The sequence below is a fragment of the Notechis scutatus genome, chromosome 2 (genome assembly GCF_049901735.1).
Source record: "Notechis scutatus isolate UNSWTSFEM ecotype Mainland chromosome 2, rNotScu1.2, whole genome shotgun sequence".
NCBI lineage: Eukaryota > Metazoa > Chordata > Lepidosauria > Squamata > Elapidae > Notechis > Notechis scutatus.
This window is the reverse complement of record NC_142010.1, coordinates 251,503,605-251,519,633: the sequence shown is the minus strand read 5'-3', so window position 1 is coordinate 251,519,633 and position 16,029 is coordinate 251,503,605. Positions and strand designations below refer to the sequence as shown.

At 42.2% G+C, this 16,029-nt stretch overlaps 1 protein-coding gene across 2 annotated transcripts in view; it reads right to left on the bottom strand.

Moving 5' to 3' along the window:
• ATP8B1 (ATPase phospholipid transporting 8B1) overlaps nucleotides 1–10,805 on the bottom strand; it is a 99,237-nt gene extending 88,432 nt beyond the window's left edge. The window contains exon 1 of one of the 2 annotated variants that reach the window (XM_087958583.1): nucleotides 10,449–10,805. The gene's annotated coding sequence lies outside the window, so the exon portion shown is untranslated. Of the gene's footprint in view, nucleotides 1–10,191; nucleotides 10,345–10,448 lie in introns of those variants that run through there. The other variant, XM_087958586.1, reaches the window with a different exon arrangement.
• Between the last annotated feature and the right edge of the window lie 5,224 nt (nucleotides 10,806–16,029).

The following is a 16,029-nucleotide window of genomic DNA, read 5'->3' as shown; positions in this document are numbered from 1 at the left end:
GCTTCATTATTCAATTATTTCTTCAAAGTGCTAATCATTGCATCCAGGCTGGAAGAACTCCAACAGGGGAGTATTTCCTCCCAACAGCAGTGTAAAAAGCTTAAAACAACCCTTCCCCTTAAAGAAAGTACCAGCAAAGAAAAAAAAACTCCTTTGGACACAGTAAGTCTAAGCATACTGCCAAGAATGCAAGAAGGGTGGAAAAAAACAAAAGGAGGTTTCTTCCAACAACCGGTTCTCCGAACTGCTTAGAAAGTTAACAACCGGTTCTAGCAAATAGGTGAGAACCTGTAGAATCCCAACCCTGCTGTAGCCATAGTTTTAGCGAAGAGCTCACATATATTAAACTATGATGATGTGTGAACTGCTCTGCAACGTGCCATATCACAGTGGGGCAGCAGTGGGATCCTACCTGTTCTACTACTGGTTTGGTGATCACAGGCGCGTGCTCATTTAATGCACATGCGCAGCTTTCCATACACCAGCTGAGGCCTGCAGCACCAATCAGCTGAAAAGCGCAGGGGCAGGTGGGAGGGCTGATCCTGCCTTCTTTCCCCCTCTCAGCTGATCCTTTTTTCCCTCCTCTCAGCTGATTGTTGGAGGCTTTTTTTTTACTACCAGTTCAGCCAAACCGGTAGCAATTTTTGCTACCGGTTCAGCTGAACTGGGCCAAACTGGTAGCATACTACCACCGCAGTGGGCTGATCTCCAAAATACTAACCAGAGTTGGGGCTTGGTTCTAGAGATCTCTATGCAATCCCAATACTAGGAAAGAAAAGAAAAAGAGCACCAATTCTTTCAGGTTTAGAAATTTCACTAAACTGTGGTTGGTTTATATTTCAAGCAAGGACTTCATCATGATTGTGTTGGATAAGAAACGGAGGCATGTGGTTATATCACCTTTAAAAGCCCTGCACGATATGGAACAATGTTGTCTGAGGAACCATTTCTCCTCAATGTTATCAACCTGGCCCACTCAGCCCAGCAGAAGAGGCATGCTACGACCCCATAGGGGCATGATGGCTCAGTGGTTAAAGATGTTGAGTTAGTCAGCTGGAACGCTGACAGGCCAGGTTAGAGAACTGAGCACTGCATGATTGGGTGAGCTCCCATTCCTTGCTCCAGCTTCTGCCCACAGTTTGAAAGCATGCAAATGCAAGGAGATAAATAGGTACCACTTGGATGGGAAGATTTCCTCCACCATAAGCCATGCAACCCACATTCTCTCTTCTCTGTTCCTCCCTGCGTGCCCTAGGATGAAGAGGGGTAAGGGAAAAAAAAAAAAAGAGCACTTTTGCCTGGTCCTTTTTCAGGGGGTTTTGTGGCGCCTGTGGGTTTTGGGGGGGGGGGGGGGGGGGGGGCTGTTTCTCTCAGCAGTCTCCCTCTCCCTCTTCCCTGTTCTGCCCAGCCGGAGTTTGCCCTTCCCCAGTTTCCTCCACAACCAACGGAGCCACACTCCCACTCCCTGTCAGCTGTCTTCCTCCTTGGATCCAGACTCCGACAGGGCGTGACACAGAGTGTCATGAGATCTTTGATTTAAATTTTTTATTTTTATTTTGCTTGTTGGAAGCCAGCTGGGATCACAAATGGTAATTATGTAATCTTGACCCCAGGATGCTGAAACCATAGCTAACACATGCCAATTGCCAAGCATTTGAATCAAGATCATGTGACTCTGCAATGGTCATAAGTGTGAGGATTGATCTTAAGTCACTTTTTTCAGCGCTGTAATAACTTTCGCTAAATGAATGGTTGTAAGTTGAGGATTACTTGTGTTTATTTCTTTCCATGCAGAAATGGTTCAGTTGAGTTCAATGCCCTAAATGATGTCATTTACCCTATCCATATCTTCTAAATTGGAACTTTCAAGGAACTATTTGTTCCATCAAGTTCCTTTTACACTGTGTAAAAGAAAACTTATGCAATTGGCATTACTTCCTGGTTTACTAAGGCTGTACATGCACACATATATACTGTACATACACATAAATACATGCTTACCACATAAATATACAGTATATAAAATCCATCAAAGACTAGATACCTATTTTTCAGGTTATATACAAGTTGATTAGATTAAACACAAACTGGTGATTTATCTTTTTCCGAGTTACAGTTTTGATTCAATATATTTATATTATTTTATAAGCTGAAATTGGTCTACTCAAAGACCATCACTTGATTTATTTCAGACCTAGTAAACAGATTATTTCTCCTACATTTTGATTGTCCTTTTGTTTGCAACAGTTTATTTTGCACAAACAAAATTCCCTCTCTGATGGAAAATCTACTTATTTATCTTGAGTCACATAAACAGATCTGACTTCCATTGTCGGCAAAACCTCCCAGATTTCTTCACAAACACAATTCTACATTCAAGGTTGGACACAATTCTTGTATATTGTAGTTTTCTTAGGCGATCCGATTTCCAATCTAATCCTTTGCATGTTTATTACAAGTCCTGTGTAATTCAAAATACTTAAAGGTGTACATATTTGTTATTTCACTTTCACTGATTGAATATACATAAAGTGCTTAAATGTGGAGAAAATATTGATGTCATACTTCCACTACTATAGTTTCTTCTATTTTGTTCCTGTTGCAACAAAAGAAATAATTGTGCGATAAATTGATGTTCTTTAAGCCAGGACAATGGGCTAAGGGACAAACTCATACCAATGTCCTTTAGTTACACAGGCAAAACTTACTACTGTTCTGAGACCATAAGCACAAGGGAATTAATGTAGAATAGTCTGGAAACACAATACAGACTATACAGAGCCAGTAAATTGTTCATACTGTTTGATGTTCTTATGACCACTGTAAATCTTCTAGCAGAAATATTATTCAAAGACAGAGAACCTGATTAATTCTGAAAAACACTAAGCAGGGTCAGAGCTAGTATATTGGGATAGGAGAGTACTAGGAAATCTCAAGATAAGGGGAAAACAACTTTTAAAGATAATGACAAACCATTTCTATATCGCTGCCACGAAATCAGCCTGGCTTTTAAGCATCCCATGATTTTAAAAAATGTTCCTCAATTCAATTCAACTGTAACATGCTAAAAATTGACATGATGTGGTTAAACTTTGATCTAATTTGTTATCCAATGTAGTCTTTAATTAAAGTCAATTAGCCTGGATGCTTTTAAAAAAAACACTGCTACAAGCTATACTTACTTATGGAAACAAAACACGAACTGTGCCAGTCCCAACATGTTTACTATGTAATTTTTCCTAAAGAAAAAAAAATCAAATTTTCTTTGTTTTAACACCAAGGTGCCAACAGCAACACTGTCAGGGACAGGGGTCAAAGTCACAATTTCACCAACCCAGATAACGTCTAATTGTTGTTTAATGGAAAACAACCCCCTTTTACTTCTAAAAAACTTATACTTGCCATGTATAACATGGAAAAATCTGAATCTCTGGGTAAATAGTGTACATATTTGAAGAAGGTCATACTGAATTCTGGACTAAACAGTGGTATCTCCAGACTAACCAACCTCACTTTTCGAGTCTAGTTGGAACTTGCTGAAATTCCTGCTCTGGTGAATCACCAACAGATATGTCTTGAGCTAAGTAAGCAACATACATCAGGAAAAGATTTCTAAACCAATCTTCCTGAACAGCTATTTTAGTCCTGTAATAAAAAGCTTAAGTTCCCATCATTCATCCATGAAAAAAAATCACTTTTTACTGAATAGGATATCTTTGGCAGTGTTCCTACAACACAAAGCCACACAAGTAGCTAAATATATGCAAACGGAACAAACCATAATATATCTTAGAATGAAGGCAATCATTCTGTTTAATTGTGCTTATTCAAAAATAATTGTACAGCATGGGTGAATGCAAAGGAAGAATACACACCCCCACACTCAAGAACAGCCCTGGAGCAAAAATTTGGAGTGTCAAGAGCTCCTCTGAGGTTTCAGCAACTCCACCCATCCTTCCTTACCTTGCAAAATTTAGTCAGCCAGCAAAGGATCTAGAGCAGGGGTGTCACTAGATTTCACTGAGGGGCGCATCAGGGTTGTTTGACCTCGGGGTGAGGGGCGTGGCCAAGGTGGGCATGGCCAGCTCGACATCACTCATGTTGGGGATGCCTGTGGTGGCCCAAGAGCTGTGCCAGGGAAAATGGGCTCCCGAGCTCAGTTTTCGGCTGTGACGGCCTCCTGCAACCCTCTGCCAGATAAAACGGAGCTCGGGAGGGCTGGGCACGGGCTGGTCCTTTGCTGTTTCCAGGGCAAGCCAGATCTAAGCACCCTGTGGACCAGAACTGGCTCCCAAGCCTTGAGTTTGACACCCCTGATGTAGAGGCTAAATCATATGATGAATGGTTGAATAGCTAGGTATGTCTAGCCTATCAAAGAGAAGGATTAGGGGAACATGATAACTGTCTTCCAATGCTTGAGTGGCTATCACGAAGGATTGACTTATTCTCCACAGTACCTGAGAATGAAGTAATGGGGGAAGCTGATTAAAGAGAAATCTAACCTAGAAGTAAGGAGAAATTTTCTGACGCGAGAACAATTAATCAATGGAATAGCTTGTCTCTCAAGAGCTATGGGTCACAATGGAGGTTTTCAAAAATAGACTGGACATCCATTTGATTGGGAATGTATAAGGCTCATGCCTTGAGCAGGTTTTTCAACTAGAAGATCCCTGGGGTCCTTTCCAAACTTATGATTCTATGTTTTTGTTTTCCCCATAAAATTGCCTTTGTGTGAGTGAAAAGTCACTCAAGCCTACTAATTGTGCAAATGTACATGACTTCTATTTTTCTGGTAAATAGGGGTAACAAACTGAATTTGAATAACATATAATCTAGCTCTATACCCATGCTTCGCTATGAAAATATATAATTGGGCTTAGTTTTTTGGGGAGGAAAATAAGGGGAAAAAATTGTGCCTCTGCCTATCAGCATCCATTGGTATTCATCTGTCTAGCATCCTGTCAGTGTGTGAGAGTTGAGAACTGTTTGGAAATTGAAACAGTATTTGCTGTGTGAGCAAGAGACAGCAAGGAGGCTGGGCGTGGCTTAGCTCAACTGTTCTGTACTAAAGCTGGTTGCTGCTGTGAAACTAAAACTGAAACTGAAGCTCCTCTCCTCTGCTTGTGTTTTGCATTTGAAACAGATTTCTTTTCAGGTGGGGAGGGGGAGAGAACTCCTTAACATCAGTTAATAATAATATATGAAATACTAATACTTTTATGGTCATTTCAAAAAATCCTTTCTTAGTGAGCATCTAGAAGCCAAGAGGAACATACGTGCCAAATTTCAAGTTTATAGGCTTTACGGTTCTGGAGATTTTGTGATGATGCATGAGTGGTATTTCGCTTTTACATATATATATATATATAGATTATAACTACGGTCTTGAATGTAGAGTGTATCTTTTAGAATGCAGCAGTAAGATAAAAATGACTTTCAAAGATATGCTACCCGTACTTAGAAAGTTTCTAATGCTGTTCTTTCATGACTTCTATTCACAACATTTTTAAAAATACACTGAACATAATCAAAACATAAAAAGCTAAGTTAATAAAACCAGCAATAAAAAAAACCCAGTCTGTGCATGAATTCATTAAATGAAGGATGAGGGGTAGAAGATGAGAGAATACTTTTTACTGAGTCCTGGGAAAAGAGCTTTGTGCATCCTTGAAATGTTTACGTGTCCTATATTATTAATATTGTGTTTGCCCTTGCTTGAATGGTTCAATTGTCAAAACAGTTATTGTCTGAAACAAAAGCACCATTTTATCATAAAAAATTTCCCCAACAGTTATAATTTTAATTTCTCCCATCTTAACATATCCTCCTTAATTTTGTTCCATGTCTTAACTTTAAAGTTGCTTCAAAATGAGATGAGCGATAGATAGAGGATAGATAAATATCTTGAAAAAATATACAATTCAAATTTTTCATACTAATAACCAACAATTTCTGGAATTGTATGTGAGGATACAATTCAAGAGTAAGTTCAAAAGCCAACTGTTTATATATTTTTTCATCTTTTCTTTTTCTTATCTTTTTTTTCCCTTGGTGTCTTTTCCTTTTTTTCTCTTCCACATTTGCTATATTTTTTCTTTCAATGTATTTCACATTATACATGCAAACTCTTTTAATACAAACTATTAAAAGCAAAAGATTTGCTTGTCCAATATGCTAACCCACTGTTTGCTAAATCTCACCATTATATTCATCTGACTGGATCCCCACAGCCCACTGAGCCATCAATTAACCACGCCAAGTAGTTTCAAATTGTATAATGAATGAACCTCAAACCAAGCCCACCCTACTGTGTCATATGGATTCAACCTAAGTGGGGAAAACTCGAAAGCAATGGGCAAAAATGTATCTGTGCTCTTAATTAACTGAATTAAATCTCCTTGGATTATCCCCAAAATCACTTGCGCAACATCTGCACAACTTTAACATCGATTCCCAATGGAAAGCTCACTGAACGCCCAAACATAGGAAGACATATAAATGACCCACAAAAGAGTGTCAGGCTTTGAACTATCATGTCAGCAACAGACAATCTTGAATAGGACTCGCACCTCACATAGCGTCTGCTGGAATTCCGTATGAGTGGGGCATAGTATCTCCCCTCAGTGTGACTTAGGGGTCCCACATCAAACTGTAGATGACATTGTAACCGTCTGAAGGCATATACCGTCACCTGATTTTTTTTAAAATATAAGCAATGCTGCACTTCAATATCTTAAAAGGGTTAAATCATGGCAACTGGATCACAGTTTATTAAAACTGAGACATTTTGTTACTCATACAAGTAACATCTTCATTCCAAATGAAGATTTGGGTAGGCAGAGAGTCAGATGGTTGTTGGAAAGGACCAACTCTTGCGATATAGACCAGGGGTCTCCAACCATGGCAACTTTAAACTTGGAGGACTTCAACTCCCAGAATTCCCCAGACAGCTGTCTGGGTAATTCTGGGAGTTGAAGTCCGCCAGGCTTAAAGTTGTCAAGGTTGGAGACCCTTGATATAGACTGCAGGGGGTTTCTTCCCAAAATGAAAAGCAACATGTAAATTGCCCAATATGCTATCCCAGTGAGCTAACTCCTACTATTATATTCATCTAATTGGATCCCCACAGCCCAGTGAGTCATAAACTAACTATACTAACTAGTTGCTACGCTTCAGTAGTTAGATAGGCTAGACCAGCGGTTGCCAACCGGTGGGCTTGGCCCACTGGTGGGCCGTGAGAAAATTTTAGTGGGCCGCAGAGAAATCTCACCCCCAGAGCCCCCCCCCCGAAAGCAATGAATCCAGGCTGGGCAGAAACACAAGGCTGCGCCACCCACATGGCCTGCAGGAACCTTCCCCGCCCACTCACCCCTTACCTGGCAAACTTGCCTGCTAAAATTTCTATTTTTCCTTTTTCCGACCATCATCTGTTCTGCTCTGCCAGGAGATTTAGATTAGCTAGGAAGCAGGAAGTGGTTGGATTTCTTGCTTTCTAGCTAGTCTTTAGATCTTCGGCTCTGCTTCCCTTTGGACTGAAGGTTTGCTTGCAAGCAAATTCAGCGGAGACTCATGGCAAGCAAATTTGAGCGACTGAGCTATCCGATGGCAGATAGATCACTGAATGATTCTGTGAGCAACTCAATCTGCCTGCTTTGCCTGATTTTCGGTAAAAATTGCTTTTTTAAAATAAAAAAAATTCAATATTTACACACATGGTGTGTTGTGAGTTAATTTTGTGAGTTTGCTTGCTAGCAAATTTTATGAGTTTGCTTGCAAGCAAATTTTATGTGACAGACTGAGCTAGCCAATGGCAGATAGATAGATTTCTGAATGAATCTGTGATTCTGCAAGCAACTCAATCTGCCTGCCTGCTTTGCCTGATTTTGGGTAAAAGTTGCTCTTTTTTTATAAAAAATTCAATATTTATATAAATATTTATAATATTTATATACAAGCCATGTCCAACCAAGCCACACCTACAAATTAGGCCACACCCACAGAACTGGTTAGTGGTCCCTGGGATCTAAAATTATGAGTTTGGTGGTCCCCGAGGTCCAAAAGGTTGGCAAACCCGGGCTAGACAATGGTATTTGAACATACATCTTTTTAATACTCCACAAGCAATTCCATCAACATTTTGCCTGACAACGACTTCTTCAGCTTCAACCACAATAATACATGGACAAACAATCAATACAAACTCAAGGTTAACCGCACCAAACTCGATTGCAGAAAATATGATTTCAGCAACAGAGTGGTCAATGCCTGGAACGTCCTACCTGATTCTGTGGTTACAGCCTCAACCCCTCACAGCTTCAACCTCACACTGTCTACTGTGGATCTCACCCTATTCTTATGAGGTCCTTAAAGGGGACGTGCCTAAGCGCACCAGCATGCCTACTGTCCCTGTCTTACTGTCCCCATTTATCTGTATTTACTTCCTTTGTTCATTTTTATGTTCATACCTATACTTGTTATCTTGTACATGTTTGATAAACAAATAAAATAAATAAAAAATAAACAGACATATTGACCTACAGCCAGTCTACAAACCCTCAGAATCCTAAATCAACTGCACAGCCAATCAGAGACTTTCAACCAATCCACGCAACCCCGCCACCACCAGTTCAATGACCCTGATCTGATGTAATCTCCTTATCACAAGACCTATTGCAAGTTTCTCACTGATGACTCATAGCTAACCCATTACAAGACCCTCACTGGACACACCCACACCCAAAGCCCTTATAAATGGAAGGACAACCGAAACCCCCTAAACTCTGTTGAAGATGTTACCTACCCTGGTAACGAAATGTTTGGAAACCAACCCACAAGCTCAGAGAATGAACCTTCACCCTCATCTTTTTAACACTTATATGTTATTGTGTTTTACTAATCTAGGTTAAATGTTAGCATATATTATTAGTCTGTGCATGATATGCCATACACTGAATAAATAAATTCCCAGGATCTGGATTATTCCCAACCCCTTCAGCCTTTCTGCAAGTCCTTTAAAGAGTTAAGTTTTCCAACTCGACCTGGAGATCTAGATGAATGGAATGATTATCCTAACACCCAAGAAGATAGGCTCAAGATCCAGATGGATCTTGACAGACTAGAACACTGGGCCATATCTAACAAAATGAAATTCAATGTAGAGAAAAGTAAAGTCCTACACTTAGGCAAGAGAGACCCAAAGTACACATATAGACTGGGTGAAACCAGGCTCAATAGCAGTAACTGTGAGAGGGATCTTGGAGTCTCAGTGGACAACCAGCTAAATATGAGCCAGCAGTGTGCAGCAGCAGCCAAAAAAGCTAATGCAATCCTAAGTTGTATTAACAGAGGGATACAATCAAGAGCAAGGGAGGTACTAATACCACTCTATAAAGCCCTAATAAGACTACACCTAGAGTACTGCATCCAGTTCTGTTCACCACATTACAAAAAAGATGTTGAGACTCTAGAAAAAGTATAGAGAAGAGCAACCAGGATGATTAGGGGACTGGAGACTAAAACATATGAAGAACATTTACAGGAACTAGGCTTGGCTAGTCTAGTGAAGAGAAGGACCAGGGGAGACATGATAGCAGTTTTCCAATATTTGAGGGGCTGCCACAGGGAGGAAGGGGTCAAGCTATTTTCTAAAGCGCCTGTAGGCCAGACAAGGAATAATGGATGGAAATTGAACAAGGGGAGATTTAACCTGGCAATAAGGAGAAACTTTGTGACAGTGAGAACAATCAACCAGTGGGACAAGCTTGCCCTTGGAAGTTGTGGGAGCATCATCACTGGAGGCTTTCAAGAAGAGATTGGACTCCCATTTGTTAGAAATGGTGTAGGGTCTCCTGCTTGGCGAGGGGGGAGGGGTTGGACTAGATGACCCACAACATCCCTTCCAACTCTTGATTATCTATTATCTGTTATGTCAGATAATTCACACCTGCACTCTTATCTGCACTTAGCACAAAGTTACTAGTTCAAGGCCAAAGTTCAAGTTGTCCATCACATGTTCAATGGGGCACAATTTTGCCTGCACAAATCCACCCCAACACATGCCCAAAACATGACAAAAACATTATAGGTATGAAAAATCTGAGAAGGGAGGGGGGCAGGAGAGACCCTCAGCCACCAGCAACCCCCTCAAGTCAGCCCCTCATGCCCCCCTTGCTGCCCAGCACCCTCGCCAACCTGGTGCCCGCCAGATGCTTCCCTAGTAACGTCTGTCGCACTGGTGGGCAGCGGGGAAGGTGGGACTTGTAGTCCAGTCTGGCGACAGGTTCGTCTGGAGAAACGGAGCGCGACCGCAAGGCAGCGGCGCGTTCAGTGGACTGTCAGGTGAGAACAAAGCCCCGGGTAAGCCTTCCGGGGCTCCCCTCCCCGCCCGATCCGCGGCATCCCTCCTTCCCTACCCCAACCCCACAACCCCTCGCCGTCCCTTCGCTTACCACCCCCGGCGCCTCCAAGCGGAACCCCCCTCTCCGACCCGTCGCTCAGTTGGCTTTCATGCTCTTTATTTTCAGGCGCGCCCGCGCGCTCTCCCTCACTCTCTTTTTTCGCTCTCCGCGGCCACCAGCGGCTGCACAGCCGGCGGAGTTGACGAACAAGTTTTCCAACTTTCCTCTCCTCCTCGTTCTTTCGTGTCCTCGCGTAAGGAGGTTCGCCTTCTCCGCCAGAGGAGAACCCGGGAGGCGGGAGGAGGCGAAGCGAAGCGGAGGCAGGTCCAGTTTGGACACTCCGAGAGAAAGAGAAGGAAGGAAGGAAAACACACACACACACACACACACCTCCCTCGACGTCCCTCCCTGGCACCTCTGACAAGAGGAAGCCCATCCCCTTGCCAGGAAGCGCCCACGTCACTCGCTCAGGTAGCGGGGTGCGCCGCCCCTCGCCTCGCCCCGAGAGAGCGGCTCCGGCTCCGAGGAGAGCGGCGCGCGCGGGCGCGGCGGGGGGAGGGAGGGGCGCAAGGAACAGGTGCGAAAAAGCGCCACAGGCACGCGCCCCGCACCTGGCGAGCTGGTGGACTCTCAGGAGCGCGCCTGCGCGTTGGGGTATTGTGGAGGGAAACCTATTTTCGGGAGGCCGCTGAGGAGAATCCCAGGCGTGTAATATTCTTTCTCCCTCTTTTCACGCGCCTTAACGGGATCCTTAATGGGGAAGGAGAGAAAGGAAAGGACCAAAATGGTTGGCGAAATATAACGTTAGAAGAATATGAGCTATTACGGTGTTTTTCGCATCTTTTGTTCCTTTTTTTTCTGATTTGAGATCCATTGGTTTCATAACCGCGTGAAAACCGATTATTCGTGATTTTATCTACTTTCTCCACTCTGCCCCCAAACTTTCTCAGCCAAAGAATGAACCCTGGGCTAATTTGAATGGCTGCTGTTGCCGTTATCTACACAAGCTTTGTGGTTCAAATACTGCCAAAGTGTGGGAGTTGTTTATTATGGCTTGACGAATAAACCACAGCTACACCTGCTAAGCCATGATTTCAAACCACAATGAACTCGGGATACCTGGTAAGCCATTGGGGCTTTAAAAACGTCAGGAGGTTGCTTCTCTTTGATCTTGTAAGGGAAGCGGAGGCTCTTAAAAGCTGCTTCCAGAAACAATGCAGGCAGCCCCTGCTTTTTAAACAGCATTTTACAAATTAAGTTGCCTTGTGCAAAAATATTCAACAGACTGTGTGGAAACTTCTGCTTAATGGAAGCTTTAGAGTGAAGCACTTCAGGGAATGAGTTGTAGCTGCTTTTCAGGTCAAAAGTGAACAAACCACGATAGTTTGCCTTAGTAGCACAATGTGCAGATGTGCAGAAGTTAAGCTAGTCAGGCAGAACAAGTTCATGTAAGTGTTTTTTCCCCAAACAATCATTTATTATATTATCTACACAAAGTGGTTCGTGATAACAATGTCATTGCTTGATCCTAATTCCACACTTATCTTCTTTCTGTACTTGAAAAGTCTTCATTGCAGTTGGTCTGAGTGCTAGCCCTTCACTTTCTTCTAGCTCTGGATAGAGATAGTGGGAGAGAAGAAAACCCCAGGCATGAATGAGCATGATAAAGTGGATATAAGTAGTCCTTGCAGAGGTGGGCTGCACATACTTTTAACAACCGGTTTGCCAAAAATGTGAGTGATGGCACTGCAAAACCAAGGTGATTTCCTGTGCAGGACAGCCAGGGTGAGTAGATCTGGCAAGGCACAGAAAGCAGCTGGTCAGCAAGCAAAAAGGTTAAATATATAGGACGGGATAGCACCTGGGCGGGCCCAACCAATGGTGATAACTACAGGTGAGCCCATGCGAACCGGCAGCAACCCACCACTGAGTCCTTGGCTTATGACCACAATTTGGACCAGAATTTCCATTGCTAAGCAAGTTAATTGAATTGTGCCCAATTATATTTAATGTTTTGCTATGATTAAGTGAATCACTAGTTGTTAAATGAATAATGTGGTCATTAAGCCAATCCAGCTTTACACCTCCCCTGTACCTTGACTTTGCTGGTCAGAACCCAGTCAGGAAAGTTATGAGTGATGATCACATGACCCTGGGATGCTGCAACCATTGTAAATTCATGCCGGTTGCCAAGTGCCTGAATTTTGATCACATGACATTGGGGGATTGCTGCAACTTAGGACCAGTCATAAGTTACACTTTTTGTTGCAACACGAATATTGGCGAAACAAATGGTAGTAAGTTGTGGACTACTGGTATTGTTTTTGGTGGGCCTGTAATATCACAGAATAATAGAATTGGAAGAGACCTTGGAACAGAGGTGGTTTTCAGCAGGCTCTGGCCAGTTCTGGAGAGCCAGTTTGAGTAGTTGAGGAGAACTGGCAAATACCAGCTCTGACTAGCCCCACCTCCATCTATTCTCTGCCTCCTGAGTCCCAGCTGATTGGCTGGGTCTTCTTTTGTTGCCCTGCACTGGAGAACGGAGCTGGGAAGCAGGTTAGTGGAGTGGGGAAGGAATGGGATTTTGCAGCAACCTTCCCCTGCCACACCCACCAAGCCACGCCCACCAAGCCAAGGCACGCCCAGGAAGCCATGCTCACAGAACCAGTAGTAAAAATTTTTTTAATCCCACTGCCTTGGGTGTCTTCTACTCCAACCCTCAGGCAGAAAATCCTATACCAATGCAGTCAAATGGTTATCCAAACTCTTCTTGAAAACCTCCAGTGATGGAGCACTCACAGCTTCTGCAGGCAAATCCTTCCACTAATTGTTCTAACAGGAAATTTCTCCTTAGTTCTAAGTTGCTTTTCTCCTTGATTAGTTTCCATCCATGTCTTCTTGTCCGCTTTCAGGAGCTTTGGAGAATATCCCCTCTTCTTTTTGGCAGTCCCTTATATAATATAATTTGATACTGTAATTGCAACATATATGTGTTAAACTTTTGGCAGTTTCACCCAAGATAATTTGGAACCCTGGAACAAACCATATATTGCATCCAAACTATCTAGGCTTTTATCTGAAATTCTTGACCTGAATTTAAGATGTGAGTCAGCAATGGTATGCATTGCAGACATAGAAAGAAAGAAAAAAAGTAATATAAATCAAGTCCAGAAGCATAGCTACAAATATTTCCTGAAGTGTTTTGAAGAATTATAGCCTTTCCCTCACCTCCCATTCATCTGAGAAATGTTTATGCATCTGTTGTCAGGACAAATGGAGGGACCTGGAATTCATTCTAACATTAACCTAGCCAGATGTCAGGCACAAACCTTTTCATCAAAGGCAGCTAGCAGACAGAAAGTTGTGGCAGTTGTAGTTTTGTTTTTACAGGGGATATAAGGTGAAGGAACATTGATGGCTGCCTTGCACAATTCAGGGTGTGGTGCAAGAAACTGCAATGCTTCTCCACATATATGAAACACTACTCTCCATCATGTGCTTATAATGAACATTTTCATTCTGCAGAGTTAATTGTTTTGATTAAAACAGCCCCCTACATTCCTAAAATTTCTCAGATTAAGTAATGTAAAAAAACACAAAAAGATTGAAAGATTGCCAGATCTCCTGGGAACTGGTATTATGTATGTAGACAGAACAGTAACTAGCTTTGGTACATTGATCGCCTAGTAATAGTTTTACTTGTTTGAATGCTGCAATCCATGCAAGAAAGTTACCATTCATATGGATTTTCAGAGAGCTTGTTTGAAATATTTCAGCCATCCATCAAAACAATACTTCTCATATTCATAATTATGGGAGATAGCCTGTATTCAAGATTGCAAAAGTGTTTTTAGGATTAGATGCAATGGTGCAACATATTGGTTTTAAAACAGGGTTTCCAACAGGGTTAGCAACATTGAGATATATGGACTTCATCTCCCAGAATTTCTTAGTATTGCTGTTTGGGGAATTCTGGGAATTGAGAAGAATTGGTGAATCTGGGAATTGAATTGCATATGTTTTAAAGTTGCCAAGTTTAGGAAATCCTGTTTTAGAAGATTGTGGCCTCCATTATGACCTATCAGACCCTTATGGTCCTCCATCAACATTGAGACTAGTACTACAAAAATTTAGAATGTTCCATATTTCTTTGCTGCATTATAATGGCTTTTTGGAATTTTACAGAATTATAGATATAATAGCTCAAAGGCGTGCTAACTTGAAAGTTGTTGCAACAATACGTGTAGACATGGAATGTGTTAGAATGCAATATTGCACAATAACTCTGCCCACAGCCTGGAGTTCAACCTTGACAATGGATCAATTCTTTGCAAGGGCAGTAAAATGAGGATCCAGATTGTTGGGGGCAATATGCTAACATTGTAAACTGCTCAGAGTGCTGTAAAAAACTATGGCATGAGATATACAAGTCTAAGTGCTATCATCCTTATTACCAAGCCTTTGTTTACAGAATGACATGGCAACTGAAGATATAGAAGTGGGCCTTCCTTGCCTAAGGCTGATTGGATGGCTACATAATTACTTAATTAGTCAATTCCTAAAAGCATGTTCCCACACGGGAGGTTTTTAGCCTTTGACTATATCAGATAACAGATAATCAGAGTTGGAAGGGATGTTGTGGGTCATCTAGTCCAACCCCCCCCTCGCCAAGCGGGAGATCCTACACCATTTCTGACAAATGGGAGTCCAATCTCTTCTTGAAAGTCTCAAGTGATGGCGCTCCCACAATTTCCAAGGGCAAGTTGTCCCATTGATTGATTGTTCTCACTGTCGCAAAGTTTCTCCTTATTGCCAGGTTAAATCTCTCCTTGTTCAGTTTCCATCCATTATTCCTTGTCTGGCCTACAGACACTTTAGAAAATAGCTTGACCCCTTCCTCTCTATGGCAACCCCTCAAATATTGGAAAACTGCTATCATGTCTCCCCTGGTCCTTCTCTTCACTAGACTAGCCAAGCCTTGTTCCTGTAAATGTTCTTCATATGTTTTAGTCTCCAGTCCCCTAATCATCCTGGTTGCTCTTCTCTGTACTTTTTCTAGAGTCTCAACATCTTTTTTGTAATGTGGTGAACAGAACTGGATGCAGTACTCTAGGTGTGGTCTTACTAGGGCTTTATATAGTGGTATTAGTACCTCCCTTGCTCTTGATTGTATCCCTCTGTTAATACAATTTAGGATTGCATTAGCTTTTTTGGCTGCTGCTGCACACTGCTGGCTCATATTTAGCTGGTTGTCCACTAAGACTCCAAGATCCCTCTCACAGTTACTGCTATTGAGCCTGGTTTCACCCAGTCTATATGTGTACTTTGGGTCTCTCTTGCCTAAGTGTAGGACTTTACTTTTCTCTACATTGAATTTCATTTTGTTATATATGGCCCAGTGTTCTAGTCTGTCAAGATCCATCTGGATCTTGAGCCTATCTTCTTGGGTGTTAGCTATTCCTGCCAGCTTAGTATCATCTGCAAATTTGGTAAGTTCCCCTTCTATTTCCTCATCTATGTCGTTAATGAAGATATTGAAGAGTACTGGGCCTAAGACGGAACCTTGTGGCACCCCACTGCTTACTTCCCTCCATGTAGACTTAGACCCATTAAGGACTACTCGTTGAGTACG